This window comes from Peromyscus leucopus, chromosome 13 (genome assembly GCF_004664715.2).
Source record: "Peromyscus leucopus breed LL Stock chromosome 13, UCI_PerLeu_2.1, whole genome shotgun sequence".
NCBI classification, from domain to species: domain Eukaryota; kingdom Metazoa; phylum Chordata; class Mammalia; order Rodentia; family Cricetidae; genus Peromyscus; species Peromyscus leucopus.
The window spans coordinates 21,958,317-21,976,674 of record NC_051074.1 but is presented as its reverse complement, the minus strand read 5'-3'; the positions used below and the strand labels follow the sequence as shown (position 1 = coordinate 21,976,674).

Here is an 18,358-nt window from a genome sequence, read left to right as displayed (position 1 = left end):
TCTTTCTGAGTCTGGGTTGCCTCACTCAGGATGATTTTTTCTAGTTCCATCCATTTGCCTGCAAACCTCATGATGTCATTGTTTTTGTCTGCTGAGTAGTATTCCAGTGTGTATATGTACCACATTTTATTTATCCATTCTTCAGTTGAAGGGCATCTAGGTTGTTTCCAGGTTCTGACTATTACAAACAATGCTGATATGAACATAGCTGAGCAAGTGCCCTTGTGGTATGATTGAGCATTCTTTGAGTATATGCCCAAGAGTGGTATAGCTGGATTTTGAGGGAGATTGGTTCCCAATTTTCTAAGAAAGTGCCATATTGATTTCCGAACTGACCTACTCTTGTGATAGGATGGCCAAACACCGAAATTGTCATGCTAGAAACCCCATCCAATGACTGAGGGATCTGGATGCAGAGATCCACGGCCAGGCCCCGGGTGGAGCTCCAGGAGTCCAACTGGTGAGAAAGAGGAGGGTTTATATAAGCAAGAATTATTGAGACCAAGGTTGGATAAAGCCACAGGGACAAATAGCCAAATGAATGGAAACATATGAACTGTGAACCAATGGCTGCGGGGGGGCCCCAACAGGATCAGGCCCTCTGAATAGGTGAGACAGTTGATTGGCTTCATCTGTCTGGGAGGCATTCAGGTAGTGGTACCGGGTCCTGTGCTCAGTGCATGAGTTGGCTGTTTGAAACCTGGGGCTTATGCAGGGACACTTGGCTCAGCCTGGAAGGAGGGGACTGGACTTGCCTGGACTGAGTCTACAAGTTTGATCTCAATCCTCATGGGAGTCTTTGCCCTGGAGGAGATGGGAATGGGGGTGGGTGGGCTGGGAGTAGGGGTGTGTGTGGGGGGGGAGAACAAGGGAATCCATGGCTGATATGTAGAATTAAATTATATTGTAAAATAAAATAAAATAAAATAAAATTTTTTTAAAAGATACTCTTGCCTCCTTAAACCTTTGTAAGTCTAACATTTCAACTGGAGTCCAAATATCTTGTGCATTCTCTTGACCAGGTAGCTGCTGTATGGTTACTGTATAAAAAAAAAGGGGGGGTGATTGTGTGAGAACAGACTTTCTTTCTGTAAACTTATATCCAATCCTGAAACAACTTTACTTTTGATTTCTTCTGTCTGATTCTGAATTTCTCTACAATTCATTTTAACAGGTTTTTCTAAAACTTTTCTCCTGGCACTTAAATTGGCTATCTTTTTAAATAAAAAAATAAGGATAAGAAAATAATGTGCATAATTCAGTCAATATTAATCTTCTCATATAGTTGTTCCATTGTCAGACTGCCTAAAATTTCAAACAAAGCCCAATTTTCTTCCAATGTACACATAAAACTGATTTTTTTTTAATGTGGAAAAAAAACTTCTCTTTTAAATAGTTTCCTTTAAAAATATCTGATATCTTAATTGACTTAGCAAGTCTGCATAGAACAGTAGAAATCCAAGGGAATTTCAAAACAGCTACCTAGCTTCCAAGGTGGGAATCCAGAGAAAGAAAGAGAGAGAGAGAGAAAGAAAGAGAGAAAGAAAGAAAGAAAGAAAGAAAGAGAGAGAGAGAGAGAGAGAAAGAAAGAAAGAGAGAGAGAAAGAAAGAAAGCGTGGCCATGAGTTCTGGCTAAAAGCTTAAATCCAACTATGTGTTCCCACTTGAGAATAGTCGAGCCTGGGCTCAGGCTCCATAAGCTCCGACCATGTGCGTTGGCATTTCCATGTAGCTGTTGCAATTATACTTGAGTGCAGCCAAATGGTAGCTCCAGCAGGCCTGAGTTGTTTGTAGCACTGGCTTTAAGCAAGTAGCTCCACCTGTGGATAACCACTTGTAGCTACAGTCGGTCGGGCCTGGGGCCTAGGCTGAGCTAGGGCCAAGCTGGTGATCCTGCCAGCCAGCAGGCCACAAAACTGTCATAACTGGCTATGTATAGCTCAGGTCTGAGCAGGGCCCTGAAAGGCCACAAGCAAGCAGCTGTACGTACCACGAATGTTGGGCGCCAGATGCAGATGTAACTGTCTTGTTAAATAAGAAACACAGAGCCAAATACAGAGTTAAAAGCCAAGATGTCAGAGCAATAGCTAAGAGCTGAGGTTAAAAACCTTACCCTTCACTGCCGCTGCTGTCCTACCTCTCTGCAAGTGAACTACTTCCTGTGTGTTTGTGCTTTTTATGGACTTTCTGGTCTGCATTCTCATTAGTTGTAAACCCAACCACATGACCCCATCACTGCCTGTCTGTACAGACCTCCAGGTCTTCCATGGTTGGTATTGAGATTAGAGGCATGTGTCTCCATGCTGGTGGTATCCTTGAACACACAGAGATACACCTGTCATGTGATCAGGATTAAGGAGGTGCGCTACCACTGCCAGACTTCTGCTATGGCTTGCTATTAGCTCTGACCCCCAGGCAACTTTATTTATTAACATACAAATAAAACCACATTTCAGTACAAATAAAATATCACCATATCTGCCCCTTGACACTCTCATTCCATCCCCCACTCAATGATAGGCAAATTCTTGTCCAGGCAAGAATTTTGAGGTTCCCTGCTCCTGCACCATGGCTTCTGTTCCTCATCTCTGCTCTAAAAACCTGTCTTCACTGTTCCAACAGTGCAAAATTACAGCTCTAAACCTCAAAGGGAATGAGAGACAGTTAATTCTGGAACAAAATTTGATTGATCAGGTCCCAGGAAACACAGAGTCTGGTTACCTCAGGTTTCATTCTCCCACATGGAAGCTGTTTCAGGGCAGTATCAGAACAAAGATAAATCAAGGTAGATCAAAAATGCATTGGTGGAAATATTTGGAGGAACATTCCAGAAGGCAGTGGAGTGGTGGGTACCAATGACTCCTAAAGCAGAATGAAGTATAACATTTGACAAAGCTACAGTAAGGGAAGATCAGGTACTTTATTTTTCTTTGTATCTTAGAAGATTCTCTTTATTATGAAAGGTAATGGGAGTGTCTTTTGCTACTGGGAACCTGGGGTTGGCATGTAAAATAAATAAATTTAATGAGAAAAAATAAAAAAAAAGTGTCTCATGTTGATTGCTTTAGGGATGTGTATCTTCCTTGTTGATTCTTTTGTTGGGCTGTACCCAGTTAAGACTGTCCCCACTTCTTTATGCAGAGAGACACAGGTTTATGGATAAGAACTTTAGATCTCAATCCTGGCCATCTTCCTCTAACCCATACTGCCTCAGACTCTGATTACACAGAGTGAGGACAGGGAGGATGGAAATGGGCAGGACTAGGTGAGGAGGCTGATAGAGGACCAGGTGAAGATGGTGAATAAGAAACAGGTGAGGATGCTGAAGGATGACCAAGTGAGGTTGGTGAATAAGGACCATGAGAGGATGCTGAAGGAGGACCAAGTGAGGGTGCTGAATAAGGGCAGTTCTGTAAGGACAGCAGGTCAGGCAAGCTCTATCTAGAGTGGTGTCTATTGCACAGGTAAACTCAAGACACTTTAGAGATCATATGGGAAGCATGGTTTAATTGGGTGTCATAAATATCACAGTTGGAGTATGGGAAGGAAATAATACACAGTTTTGTCATATGATCCTTCTGAGTTTGAGGAACCTGATGTTTCCCCTCATGCCGAGTGGAAGAGACATGAGCTTAAGACAGAAAACCCCAGAGCTAATGTTTGCGAGTCAGGTGGAAAGGGAGGAGGGAGGATGAAGGGAGAGAAAATAGGGGGAAGAATGCAGATGACTCAGCAGACCATGGGCTGTCCTCCTGCCCTGGTGGTCTCACCAATGAGACAGAATGTCTGAGGGAGTTGAGCATTTTTTCTGGGTTCCCAAATGTGGTGAGTTGGGGTCAATATTGCAGAGCAAGGTTTATTTCTCCAAAGCCAAAAATGTCCTGGTATCACTCAGATGGACTGTAAAAGTATACACATTTAGAGTCTAATGATTCTCCTGGTATTGCTGCCCATGCTGTGGTAGGTGTGTGGTATTGGGCACTTCTCAGGTGGCTGAAGAAAAGAGGTCCCCTGGCTTGAGGAAGAGGCAGCAGCCAAGAAAGAGAGATCCACCTCTTCCTGGAGACCTAGCCAATAGAGCCTGAATGTGAAGGCCCTTGCAGAGCAGTACCCACAATAATGATATCTGAGGTTGAGACTGGATTCTAGGTAGTGTGGCAGGAACTAGGTTTTCTTAAGAGACAGAAATCCAGGCACATATCTGAGGGTGTTTCTGGAGAGGTGTCTCTGAGGTAGTAAGATCCATCCTGAATGTTTTGTGTGGAACATTTCCTCAGGCTGTAAAACATATAAATAAGTAAGTAAGTAAGTAAGTAAGTAGATAAATAAATAAATAATAAATAAATAAATAAATAAATAAATAAATAAATAAATAAATAAATAAATAAATGGGTATGACTGATGGGGAGCCTGTTCTGAAAAGAAAGTCAGGATGGGGGAGAGATCCTGGGTCTGGGACATGTCCAGTAGGGCTAAAAACCGGCTCTTTCCTGTGAGTCTTGACTGGTTGGTGTGGCCCAGGTACTCACCCTCAGGGGAGGCCTTACTCAGCCTTGTTTTCCTTTTCTCAGAAGGACACACTGCACCTTAACTCGGTCTCACACACAGGCACAGTATTCAGTATAGGGTGTCATGCAGCCTAGTCTCTGATCCTCATATGAATGCCTGTCCAACGGGACTCTGCAAGGCAAAGCCTGACTTGGAAAAGAACAGTGGACCTCAGGCATGGCAGGACTTGGCTGATTTCATGCAGCTTGTAGGCTCTTTTCTCTCTCATTATATTGTTGATTCTTCGATGGTTTTTAATTTTACCATTCTGGAAAGGAGAGGAAGGCATGCATACACAGACTGGGGAAAAGCCTCAGAAATGCACACAATGACAAGTGTTGAGAGCAAGTTCCCTGGACACCAATCATATAGAGCCAATGGTAGGATCTGGTATGCTCCAAGAGGAAAAAATGCAAGGCAAAATGTGGTATGAATACATCCATCTTTACCATACACAGGAGCTTATATTGGTGAAAGAAAAGTGGTGTGGTAGGATGGGAAAAGAGTGCCTTACCAAAGTCTGCCTTTTACAGAGAGATTGAGACATGGGACCCTCTTGTAGAAAAGGGAACTATTTGAAAGCATATCTTACAGACATGAAATAATTGTTGGGGCTTGGCTACTGTTGTCCTTAAATCTTTGTACCCATGTCTATTAGTTTTTAATTTGGAACTACAAGTAGCTGCTGTGAGCACTGTGAGAGCAGGATATGTGTGGCTGGATATTTAGTAAAGCTGCAAAAATGCTGAACTCCATGTCTAGAATTAAGTCGTGTGGGGGATGGGAAAGTGTGTGTGGGTAGACAGAAAGGGGAGCAATGAGGGCTTTTATAACGACCACGATGTCTTTCTTAAAATGTGATGTATTTCTTAAAAGTCAAAAAGTAGAGCCAGCAATAAAACTGTTCATGTATCCTGGGAGAAAATCTCTGTTGAAGTATAAATAAAAATGGCTAAAACTACCTGGGGTCACTTGAGTGCCTTCCACCTGGTGGTCAGAAGTCTTCCTGGCAAGTACACCCGTTCCCAGGCAGTCCCGAGCACACTAAGTATCCTGTTCGTCACACTGAAAGTTTAGAAGCATTGGATTATGATTCCAGCAACACCTGGACGGCACAAGGTAAGAAAGGACTGCGGCAACCATCACACACAACAGCTCCAGCAAGAGGATTTGGGTTGGGCATATGCTGCCATGTTTCTACCCTTTTAGCCTTAACCCATGGACCTTGGATCACATTCCCAAAGCAGGTCCTAAGAAAGACTGCCAGGAGGGAGGCAGAAATATCTGAGGTGGAACTGGGGTCTCCTCTTGTACTCAGGGATACAAAGTAAGCATTTTTTCACCAGTTCCTTAACATAGACAGCAGAGAGAAGGTTCCTGCTGGTCATTTGCTTTAGGGTTGTTTTTAGTATGTATGCATCTTAAAAATTTATTTATTTTACATCCTGGCCACAGTTTCCTCTCCCTCTTCTCCTCCCCATCTCTCCCCTTCACCCCATTTGTCCCCCAACCATAATCCACCCCTCCTCTGTTTCTATTCAGGAAGGGGCAGGATTTGGTTGCAGCCAAAGCCTCTGCAACAGAACCTCAATCCTGAGACTATGTAGGGACTTCCCTTTGAGAGATCATAGACATTTCCCCAGGGTCTCACTTATGCCAGGCATGTGCCCCAGGAGAGAGCTGCACTGTCAGCCCTCTCCCCTCATAGCTAATCAGAACCCCACTGTGCTAGCATCAGAAGCTAAGAGCCCCTAAGTTGGCCATCCTACCTTCAAGGAAAAGAGGATGTCCTGGGTGATCTTCAGTTTTAAGATGAGACTGAGGAAGACCGTGGGAAAAGTAATCTGAGTCTTGGCTCTGTTTCATAGTGAAGTTCTGAATGGCTCATGTCGCCTGCCCTTCTGACAGCAACACCTTGACCTGTCTTCTGGGAGATAGGACTATGTGGATTTGTTAGTGTGCCCTACAAAGGAGGATTTGAATAATGCAGGGAGGGAGACCTCTGACCCACTTCCTTGGGGCACCCACTCTCTACCTTGTCTTCATGGCCTCAGAGAATATTTGTTCTTGACCAGATGGTCGGCTTCTCAGAGCCTCGGGGGTCTGATGCAGGCTTTCTGAGAGAATCCAGAGCCTGTATTTCATTCATTTGATGCTTGCTCCCAACCTCCTCACCCAGTGCAGGGCACGGGAGCAGACGAGCTCTAAGGACAGACATGAGAACATTGATTGGTGAAGGCAGGGATGGAAGCCAGGACAACCAACATGGGTCAGGGTCCTGCTGGAAACCCTGCCCTGGGCTTTCTGGACTCCAGTCTCTACAGAAGGGTCTGTGGACACTACCAACTAAGGGGTGGAAAAGGTCCCAACACAGAATAGACAAAGACGCTTGAACAGTGGAGCCAGGAGCTTCCAGACTCAGGGACCACACTGTGGCAAGTCATGCTCTGAGATTTAGTGTGTTCTCATCCCTGTGTAAGGATACAAGTTCCTGGCTTGCTCTCTTCACAGGTGTATAAGAACACCCTTGGGCAAAGGCTCTGAGCATGCCAATGGGGGTAGCCATGTCCTAAAACATTGCATACTTACTGTTACAACCATATTAAGTTTGGTAATGTAAACTGGGCATAAAGAACAGGGGTAAATAATCTACAATGCGAACATTAAATATTATCTAAAGCTAGAAAACTAAGCTGAGGTGTTGGAGATCCCCTAAATCAACAACCAAGGCAATTCTGAGGGACAGAGATCTCGTTGTCCTGACTGGCATCCAAAGAAGAACAGCACATGTGTGGGCCAAGGTCAAGGCTCCCACTCTCGCAGAGCAGTCACAGCAGTCACAGAGTTCTCCAGCAAGTTCTGACACTGCTTCATGTCCATTAGGTTCCCCACCTGCAAAAACATTTGGAGGAGTAAGCAACAGACATCAATCCCTGTGCCCTTCAAAGTGGTTGAGAGAATGACGTCGTAGGGTTATCCTGTAACCTCCAGATGCTAGGCACAGCACATAGGTGCTACACACTTACACACTTACACACACACACACACACACACACACACACACACACACACACACACACACACACACCAAATAGGAAAGGAAAGGAGACAGGGAGAGAGGCAGAAATAAAGAAATAGGCAAGTAACTGAAAAAACATATGAATAATTTTAAATGCATGACAAGGTGTCCTAGACTCTCAGAGATAGACCATCGGTCTAAATAAGGTGACACATGGCTCCTCTCCAGTCCCCCATCTCATCCCTTCTTTCCTCCCAGGCTCTGCCCAGCTGTGACATTCACACAAGACAGGCTCCTCGAACCCCTGTACTTCCATGCACCCTCTGAGGTCCATGACTCTATTTACCTGTTTTCAGGTGGAATTTCCTCAGCACCTTTGTCTTCATGATTGACCTGGACACTGGCAGAGTGCCAGCTCCCTGTGGACAGCTTGAAGACCAGACTACCGATCCTGTGATCCAGCCCCTCCTGAGGGCGTGTCACAAGGCCATATCCATCCAATGATAACTGACAAAAGAACAGCTCAGATCATTGCACAAAGGAAGCCCAGAACTTGGGCTCAAAACTCAGATGCAGTCCTCTCTCAAATTCTTCGTAGGTAAGAATGGTGACCATCAGGACTGTGGAGGAAGAACCGCTCCCAGGGTACTGCATAAGGACTGGAGCAGGCACATGCCAGGAGCAGGCACATGCCAAGAGCAGGCACATGCCAAGAGTAGGCACATGCCAGGAGCAGGCACATGCCAGGAAGTGAGGAACAGGCTGCATGGCTAGAACTGTGGGCCCAGCTCTGTCACACAGCCCACAACTGGAACAAAATCCCAAGAAATGTAGTGACCCAGGTCACAGGGCCACCCTCTGACATATCTGAGACCCTCCTCCAGGTTCTTCCCATCTAGAAGACTCAGAATGACGGCTGAAGGAGTTTCGGGGATAAATTGTTGCCTTCTCTGTGACAGAGCTTCGGTACAAGGACACCAGTATAGAAAGCAGTTCTGAAGGGGGATTGGTGGTTTCGCTGTCTAGATTTCAGGTACAGCTCGGCCTCACAATGTCTTCCCATCCCACTTCCTACTTTTAAAGTCCTTCTTGTCTTAGTGTCACCATAGTGACAGATCACACGGTAAGGGCATGCTGGGCTGTATTTATATGGAGACAGGTGAATCAGCACTTTGGCTTGAAGAGCAGAATAGCCTGGTCAACAGGATCGCATATTGGCACAAGGGCTTCTGCATTAGATGGTGAGAAAGCCCCAGCTCAGCCCAGCCTGCAGTTGGCACAGAACCTTCCAGAGACTGCACACATCCTAAATGTCCATACAGACATGGAAGGAGAGTGGTCCAGATCTGTGTTCCAAATAACTTCCCCCAAATCTGGAGCTACTGTGATTGTTGTAAGGAAATGTTGACTGAGTAATTGGACATACAGTACATGGAGTTTGGGCCGGGGTGTGGAAGGGCCATCATTAGTGCCTCGTGAGATTGAGTTTATTTTCTACTTGGCATGTAGGGCTTGAAGACATCCTCATTGCTTCTTGCCTGATCATTAGATGCTTTGAATGGCTATCACAGTATTCTCTGCTCTTGAGAATGGAGTTAGTTCCCTGTGGAGACTCCTTTGGCACTGCAATCACAATGTCCTCTTGGGTTGCCCAGTGTCCCATGGACTGGACATGCAGCAGGAGATAGTAAGCATTCAGACTTTCATCTCCAGATGCCTGTGTCCAGACCTGGTTGATGCCCCACACTGTACTATCAGAAGATAGGTCAGAGTTCATTACTTCTTGTCTGTTCAACTGAAGCGCAGGGAGATCTCGAGGTGTCCCCTTTGAGCCTTGACCATAGTCCCTCTGCGAGGCACCAGATCATCACATTAGATTCCATTTGGACATTTGTTCCCTGTGCACAATGGCCTCACATCCCTTCTCCATCTCTTGCTTATGTGAGAGAATTGACATTGTTTTTCCAGTCAAGTCTTGTTCTAGTCAGGCATGACCCTCAGCAACAATAAACCACCTGCCTTTGTGGTGAGAGATCCAACAATTGAGAACACAATGCCCAGTAAATGCAAGGACATAGAACTGTGAGTCCAGCTCTATCAGACAGCCCACACCTGGAACAAAATCCCAAGATAAGTTGTGACCCAGGTCATAGGGCCACCCTCTGACACATCTGGAGAGACCCTTCTCCAGGTTCTTCCGATCTAGAAGACTCAGAATGAAGGCTGAAGGAGTTTCGGGGAGAAATTGTTGCCTTCTCTGTGACAGAGCTTCAGTACAAGGACACCAGTATAGAAAGCAGGTCTGAAGGGGGATTGGTGGTTTCGCTGTCTACTTCCCAGGTACAGCTGGTCCTCATGATGTCTTCCCATCCCACTTCCTACTGTCAAAGTCCTTCTTGTCTTAGTGTCACCATAGTGACTGTATCACCCGGTAAGGGCATGCTGGGCTGTGTTTATATGGAGACAGGTGAATCATCCCGTGGGCTTGAAGGGCAGAACTGCCTTGTCAACAGGATCACATATTGGCACAAGGGCTTCTGCATTAGATGGAGAATAAGCCACAGCTAAGCCCAGCCTACAGCTGACACAGGACCTTCCAGAGACTGCACACATTCTAAATGTCCATACAGGCATGGAAAGACAGCAAGGTCCAGAACCCTGTCGCTAAAATCTTTCCCATTATCTGGAGCATGGTTTTACTGTGATTGTTGTAACGTAATATCAACTGGATAATTGGACCTAGATTAAATGGAGTTTCAGGTTGGAAAGGGCCAGCATTAGTGCCCCATGAAAATGAGTTTATTTTCTTCTTGGCATGTAGGGATTCAAGACACACTCAGTGCTTCTTGCCTGATAATCTGATGCTTTGGATAGCTATCCCAGTATCCTCTGCACTTGAGAATATAGTTCCCTCTGGAGAGTCCTGTTGCACTGCAATCACAATGGCCTCTTGGGTTGCCCAGTGTCCCATGGACTGGATATATAGCAAGAGATACTAAGCATCCAGACTTTCATCTGCAGATGCTTGTGACAAGACCTGGCGGATGCCCCACTCTGTGCTATCAGAATACAGGTCAGAGCTCATTATTTCTTGTCTGTTCATCTGAACTGCAGGGAGATCTCAAGGTGTCCCCTTAGAGCCTTGACCATAGTCCCTCGGCTAGGCACCAGAATCATTAGATTCCATCTGGACAATTGATCCTCTTCCAGTCAAGTCTTGCTCTAGTCAGGCATGACCCTCAGCAACAATGCACCACCCGCGTTTCTAGTCCGAGATCCCATAATTGAGAACACAATCCCCAGGAAATAGAAAGACATAGGTCACATGGCTGCCATGAAAAATTAGTAGAGTCTCCTCCTCCAGGCTCCTCAGATGTGAAAGACTGAGGATTGGAAATTGATGGATGTTTTGTAAGCAATCACTGCCTTTTGAGGGAGAGCTCCTGGAATGCCACAGTGGAGAGTCCTGTGATATTGCAGACATCTCGTCTAGACCAGTGGGTGCCCAGAGTATACAGGAACTGGGATCCAGATCAGCCTCCCACAGTTGGCCTCTTCAATGGACATCAGGCCCAACAGGTCTTGACACACTCTGTCTGTCCAGTTGAACTGTAGGGGGACATTGAAGTGGCCCTTTGAGCTTTGACCATAGTCACTCTGCCAGGCCCTAGATCCCCAGGCAGAGTCTTCTATATGAACATCTGTTCCCTGTGGACAACAGCTCCACATCCCAACACTTGCCACCTGTAGTGGGTAGCCATTCCAGATTTGATCTGGAAGTTCCAACCCCCATTGAGGCTTCGGCAACTGTCACACCTACAAGGCAGGGTCAAGGGAGGAACCTGGAGACTCAAGATCGAGAGGGGCCAGCACTCTTTCTGTTCCTGGACCCTAAACAGTGGAGGTTAACCGAGCAGAGCTCAAGAGAACACCGCTGGACTGCAATACACCTTCCCCAGACCCCGTGACCTACCTATCCCTTCATTTGTAAATTACCCACTAAATAAATCATCCTTTAAACTATGAGGAGTGGCCTTAATAATTTCCCAAAACCCATGCACCCCACTCCAATCATAGTGTTTTGTTGTCTACTGCTAGTTTAGTTACATTGGACACCACCTGAGTATGTTCCAGCAGGATTTGTTCCCGAGGAAGTATGCTAAGTGGCAGGGTTTAATACAGCTGGTGTAGAAATACATCTGAACATCCCATTGATCCCCACAAAATAACCATACACATTTCTTATTTTTCAGATGAAAAGGGAAAATAAAATGCAAATCACATATGCCCCTTTCTTACCTGCGTGCCCAGTTCCTCACTGGGCTCTGAATTCTACCTCTTTCAGGGGAGCTGCTTTGTTGTTGAACATAGGATGGGCTTTTGTGATTGAAACCCCAAGGGAAGCAGGTCACATTTAACAGGCAATCCCTGATTCTCTTGTGTAGTATCCCGAAGCACCGATGTGAAGAGCACAGATCCCCAGATTTCTCACATTAGGAATAACAGGTGGACCTGAAAAGACAGGACCGCTGCTCAGGTGGCCCTTGGCCAAGCCCCATCTTGAGAGGAATTCTAGGAATTGAAAAGAATGAACTATGTCACTCTGAACAGTGGCACAAAGGACAAGAAAGAGGGCCAGACACTGTTTACCTCCCTGCTAAGGATGGTTGTGATGCTGCAGATGATTTTGTCTGACTTAGCAAGTGGGACCTCCTGTCCCGCAGACAGAGATGATGACCTACAAGGTGGCCACATGCACAAAGGAGTTGTAAGGGAGGAGGGAGAGGATAGAAAACCATAGGATGAGAAGGACAGGAGTCCCAAGTACATGAACATAAGCCATCCCATCCCTTCCTGAGGCCCTGATAACTGAACAGAGACTTCCTTAAGGAAGATGTAGGAACACAGATGAATTGCCCACACAGAGAATCACAGGGGACACAGTGCTCAGAGGGAGAGCACAGCAGAGAGAGTGCACAGGTGACATCATTATAGGCTGTCCCCATGTTCCTGGCTAATGAAGGCCCACAAAAGGGTTAGGTAATGGCCATTCAGAAAAGAAAAGGGAACTGAAGATGGAACTCGAGATGGCTGAATTTCAAGCTAGTGAATGATCACGGGGTCTTTGCTGGGGGAAAAAACAGCTGGTGTAGATCCAGGTGCCTGTCTAGTGCAGGCTCTAGGCATCAGGAAGTCCAACTACTCACTGCAGTGTTTTAGTGGGATTCCCTGTTTGACCACACTAAACCTTCGCTGTAGAAAATGAGGCTGGGATCTACAAGTTAAACACAGCTGGGAGCATGTTAGTGAATGGTGAGCAGCTGTGCAAAATGACAATGAGTGTGAGAGTGTGCACACAACCGGAAGTTCAAAGAATGAAGAGGAAATGGCATACCCAGAGGGATCTGAATGGTCTGTGCATGAGACATCCACCCAGGGATCCTTCACCACCCATCAGTACACCAAGCATTTACTCATTCCTAGAACTAATGCCAGTTTAGACTGGGGCAGATATAACATGTGGAATGGAGGTGAGAAAGCCTCATGGCACCTTGCCACATTCCTCACCTGGTCTGACATTGCAAATCTAGACATTGTTCTCTCTGACATAGAAATGTCCTGGTTTGAGGTTGCACTCTTGTGTTTTCAAACCCTTGACCTAGGTTTTGGCAGCAGGAGCATCAGACACAGCAACAACTGCAGCAGAAGTTAGAGAGTCCCAGGGCCAGGGCCCTCACTGACACAGCAAGACTTTGTGTTCACACTGCCCAGCCACCAACAGGGAAGGACCTTGGTGCACAGTTGACTGTGGCTTCAGCCTGGGACGTCCCCTTCACGTGTGCCTCATGATGTTGACTGCTCTGCTGTATCTAGTGACATCCACAAACAAGACAGTGAGAGCAGGTCAGAGTAGAGAGGATTGGGGGATGCATCCCACCTGCCCCACTCAGTGCCTTCTCTTCAGAGTAGAAAGAAAAATCCTGTACCGAGATGGGTCTCCTCAAGGTTACTGAGTGTCTGTTTGGGACAGAAAAGAGCATCAGGGCGTAGGTATCAGCCAGGTCCAGGAGGGCTGCCTGGTGACATGTTTTACCTGGCATGATCACTGGCTCTGAAACTCCTACAGGTATATGTGAAGAATGGTGTGGTCCCACAGAAGGAACAAGGCCTCTTAATGCCGGGAGTCCACCACAGTTACTCTCTCAGGCTGACTTCAGACTCTTATGTTTCCCACAGTCTATCCCCTCAACTGCCATTCCCATCACTAGCAAAAGAGCAGGTTGTACTACAGGTCTTTGGCCCTTTGGAACTGCCAACACTCCAAGGTCCTGAGAGCCAAGAGTTTCCAGAACACCATTTCATGAAAACTTCAATTGTAAGAAATGTGTTTTCAGTGCCCATAAGCACTTCACTATGACAGAGAGACATCAGATGCGGCCATCCAGGGTGGCAGCTTCCCCCATGGCTGCTCTCAAGTCCATCTGTCTCATCCCTTCTTTCCTCCCAGGCTATGTCTAGCTGTGACCTTCACACAAGACAGTGTCCTCCAACTCTCTCTTCTTCCATGGACCCTCTGAGGTCTGTGACTCTCTATACCTGTTTTCATGTGACTTACCTCAGCACCTTTGTCTTCTTGATTGTCCTGGACTCTTCCAGAGTGCCAGCTCCCTGTGGACAGCCTGGACACCAGACTGGGATCCAGCCCTTCCTGAGAGATTGTCACATGGTCATGTCCATCCAATGACAACTGACAAAAGAACAGCTCAGATCATTGCACAAAGGAAGCCCAGAAGCTGGCCTCAAACTTCAGTCCCAGTCTTCTCTCTCATTCCTTGTAGGTAAAATGGGGTCAGAGCTGTGGAGAAAGAACCACCCCCATGATGCTACAGGGAGACAGGAGCAGGCACATGCCAGGAGCAGGCACATGCCAGGAGCAGGCACATTCCTGAAAGTGAGGAAGAGGCTGCATGGCTAGAACTGTGAGTCCAGCTCTATCAGATAGCCCACACCTGGAACAAAATCCCAAGAGATGTAGTGACCCAGGTCACAGGGACTCCCTCTGACACATCTGGAGAGACCCTTCTCCAGGTTCTTCCGATCTAGAAGACTCAAAATGAAGGCTGAAGGAGTTTCGGGGAGAAATTGTTGCCTTCTCTGTGACAGAGCTTCAGTACAAGGACACCAGTATAGAAAGCAGGTCTGAAGGGGGATTGGTGGTTTCGCTGTCTACGTCCCAGGTACAGCTGGGCCTCATGATGTCTTCCCATCCCACTTCCTACTGTCATAGTCCTTCTTGTCTTAGTGTCACCATAGTGACTGTATCACCCGGTAAGGGCATGCTGGGCTGTGTTTATATGGAGACAGGTGAATCATCCCGTGGGCTTGAAGGGCAGAACTGCCTTGTCAACAGGATCACATATTGGCACAAGGGCTTCTGCATTAGATGGAGAAAAAGCCACAGCTAAGCCCAGCCTACAGCTGACACAGGACCTTCCAGAGACTGCACACATTCTAAATGTCCATACAGGCATGGAAAGACAGCAAGGTCCAGAACCCTGTCGCTAAAATCTTTCCCATTATCTGGAGCATGGTTTTACTGTGATTGTTGTAACGTAATATCAACTGGATAATTGGACCTAGATTAAATGGAGTTGGGGGTTGGAAAGGGCCAGCATTAGTGCCCCATGAAAATGAGTTTATTTTCTTCTTGGCATGTAGGGCTTCAAGACACACTCAGTGCTTCTTGCCTGATAATCTGATGCTTTGGATAGCTATCCCAGTATCCTCTGCACTTGAGAATATAGTTCCCTCTGAAGAGTCCTGTTGCACTGAAATCACAATGGCCTCTTGGGTTGCCCAGTGTCCCATGGACTGGATATATAGCAAGAGATACTAAGCATCCAGACTTTCATCTGCAGATGCTTGTGACAAGACCTGGCTGATGCCCCACTCTGTGCTATCAGAATACAGGTCAGAGCTCATTATTTCTTGTCTGTCCATCTGAACTGCAGGGAGATCTCAAGGTGTCCCCTTAGAGCCTTGACCATAGTCCCTCGGCTAGTCACCAGAATCATTAGATTCCATCTGGACAATTGATCCTCTTCCAGTCAAGTCTTGCTCTAGTCAGGCATGACCCTCAGCAACAACGCACCACCCACGTTTGTAGTCCGAGATCCCATAATTGAGAACACAATGCCCAGGAAATAGAAAGACATAGGTCACATGGCTGCCATGAAAAATTAGTAGAGTCTCCTCCTCCAGGCTCCTCAGATGTGAAAGACTGAGGATTGGAAATTGATGGATGTTTTGTAAGCAATCACTGCCTTTTGAGGGAGTGCTCCTGGAATGCCACAGTGGAGAGTCCTGTAATATTGCAGACATCTCGTCTAGAACAGTGGGTGCCCAGAGTATACAGGAACTGGAATCCAGATCAGCCTCCCACAGTTGGCCTCTTCAATGGACATCAGGACCCACAGGTCTTGACACACTCTGTCTGTCCAGTTGAACTGTAGGGGGACATTGAAGTGGCCCTTTGAGCTTTGACCATAGTCACTCTGCCAGGCCCTAGATCCCCAAGCAGAGTCTTCTATATGAACATCTGTTCCCTTTGGACAACAGCTCCACATCCCAACACTTGCCACCTGTAGTGGGTAGCCATTCCAGATTTGATCTGGAAGTTCCAACCCCCATTGAGGCTTCGGCAACTGTCACACCTACAAGGCAGGGTCAAGGGAGGAACCTGGAGACTCAAGATCGAGAGGGGCCAGCACTCTCCCTGTTCCTGGACCCTAAACGGTGGAGGTTAACTGAGCAGAGCTCAAGAGAACAGCGCTGGACTGCAATACACCTTCCCCAGACCCCGTGACCTACCTATCCCTTCATTTGTAAATTACCCACTAAATAAATCATCCTTTAAACTATGAGGAGTGGCCTTAATAATTTCCCAAAACCCATGCACCCCACTCCAATCACAGTGTTTTGTTGTCTACTGCTAGTTTAGTTACATTGGACACCACCTGAGTATGTTCCAGCAGGATTTGTTCCCGAGGAAGTATGCTAAGTGGCAGGGTTTAATACAGCTGGTGTAGAAATACATCTGAACATCCCATTGATCCCCACAAAATAACCATACACATTTCTTATTTTTCAGATGAAAAGAGCAAATAAAATGCAAATCACATATGCCCCTCTCATACCTGCGTGCCCAGTTCCTCACTGGGCTCTGAATCCTACCTCTTTCAGGGGAGCTGCTTTGTTGTTGAACATAGGATGGGCTTTTGGGATTGAAACCCCAAGGGAAGCAGGTCACATTTAACAGGCAATCCCTGATTCTCTTGTGTAGTATCTTGAAGCACCCGATGTGAAGAGCACAGATGCCCAGATTTCTCACATTAGGAATAACAGGTGGACCTGAAAAGACAGGACTTCTGCTCAGGTGGCCCTTGGTCAAGCCCCATCTTGAGAGGAATGCTAGGCATTGAAAAGAATGAACTATGTCACTCTGAACAGTGGCACGAAGGACAAGAAAGAGGGCCAGACCCTGTTTACCTCCCTGCTAAGAATGGTTGTGATGCTGCAGATGATTTTGTCTGACTTAGCAAGTGGGACCTCCTGTCCCGCAGACAGAGATGATGGCCTACAAGGAGGCCACATGCACAAAGGAGTTGTAAGGGAGGAGGGAGAGGATAGAAAACCATAGGATGAGAAGGACAGGAATCCCAAGTACTTGAACATAAGCCAGCCCATCCTTTCCTGAGGCCATGACTCTAAACAGAGACTTCCTGAAGGAAGATGTGGGAACACAGATGAATTGCCACACAGAGAATCACAGGGGACACAGTGCTCAGAGGGAGAGCACAGCAGAGAGAGTGCACAGGTGACATCATTATAGGCTGTCCCCATGTTCCTGGCTAATGAAGGCCCACAAAAGGGTTAGGTAATGGCCATTCAGAAAAGACAAGGGAACTGAAGATGGAACTCGAGATGGCTGAATTTCAAGCTAGTGTATGATCACGGGGTCTTTGCTGGGGGAAAAAACAGCTGGTGTAGATCCAGGTGCCTGTCTGGTGCAGGCTCTAGGCATCAGGAAGTCCAGCTACTCACTGCAGTGTTTTACTGGGATTCCCTGTTTGCTCACACTAAACCTTCGCTGTAGAAAATGAGGCTGCGATCTACAAGTTAAACACAGCTAGGAGCATGTTAGTGAATGGTGAGCAGCTGTGCAAAATGACAATGAGTGTGAGAGTGTGCACACAACCGGAAGTTCAAAGAATGAAGAGGAAATGGCATACCCAGAGGGATCTGAATGGTCTCTGCATGAGACATCCACCCAGGGATCCTTCACCACCCATCAGTACACCAAGCATTTACTCATTCCTAGAACTAATGCCAGTTTAGACTGGGGCAGATATAACATGTGGAATGGAGGTGAGAAAGCCTCATGGCACCTTGCCATATTCCTCACCTGGTCTGACATTGCAAATCTAGACATTATCCTCTCTGACATAGAAATGTCCTGGTTTGAGGTTGCAAACTTGTGTTTTCAAACCCTTGACCTAGGTTTTGGCAGCAGGAGCATCAGACACAGCAACAACTGCAGCAGAAGTTAGAGATTCCCAGGGCCCGGGCCCTCACTGACACAGCAAGACTTTGTGTTCACACTGCCCAGCCACCAACAGGGAAGGACCTTGGTGCACAGTTGACTGTGGCTTCAGCCTGGGACGTCCCCTTCACTGGTGCCTCATGATGTTGACTGCTCTGCTGTATCTAGTGACATCTACAAACAAGACA

General features: G+C 46.7%; 1 long non-coding RNA gene across 5 annotated transcripts; it reads right to left on the bottom strand.

The window, feature by feature from the left end:
• Positions 1-2,457: 2,457 nt before the first annotated feature.
• LOC119088894 lies at positions 2,458-18,340 on the bottom strand. 5 transcript variants are annotated; one of them, XR_005092643.1, is made up of 11 exons: positions 18,033-18,340; positions 16,802-16,978; positions 14,184-16,074; positions 13,136-13,437; positions 11,867-12,079; positions 7,914-11,176; positions 7,274-7,440; positions 6,318-6,752; positions 5,511-5,613; positions 4,530-4,816; positions 2,458-4,278 (listed from the first exon to the last, which is right to left on the bottom strand). It is a non-coding gene; the product is annotated as an uncharacterized LOC119088894 (long non-coding RNA). The 5 variants fall into 5 exon arrangements; XR_005092642.1 differs by having other exon boundaries at positions 2,459-4,278; positions 6,318-6,488; positions 6,584-7,440; XR_005092640.1 differs by having other exon boundaries at positions 2,459-4,278; positions 6,318-7,440.
• Between the last annotated feature and the right edge of the window lie 18 nt (positions 18,341-18,358).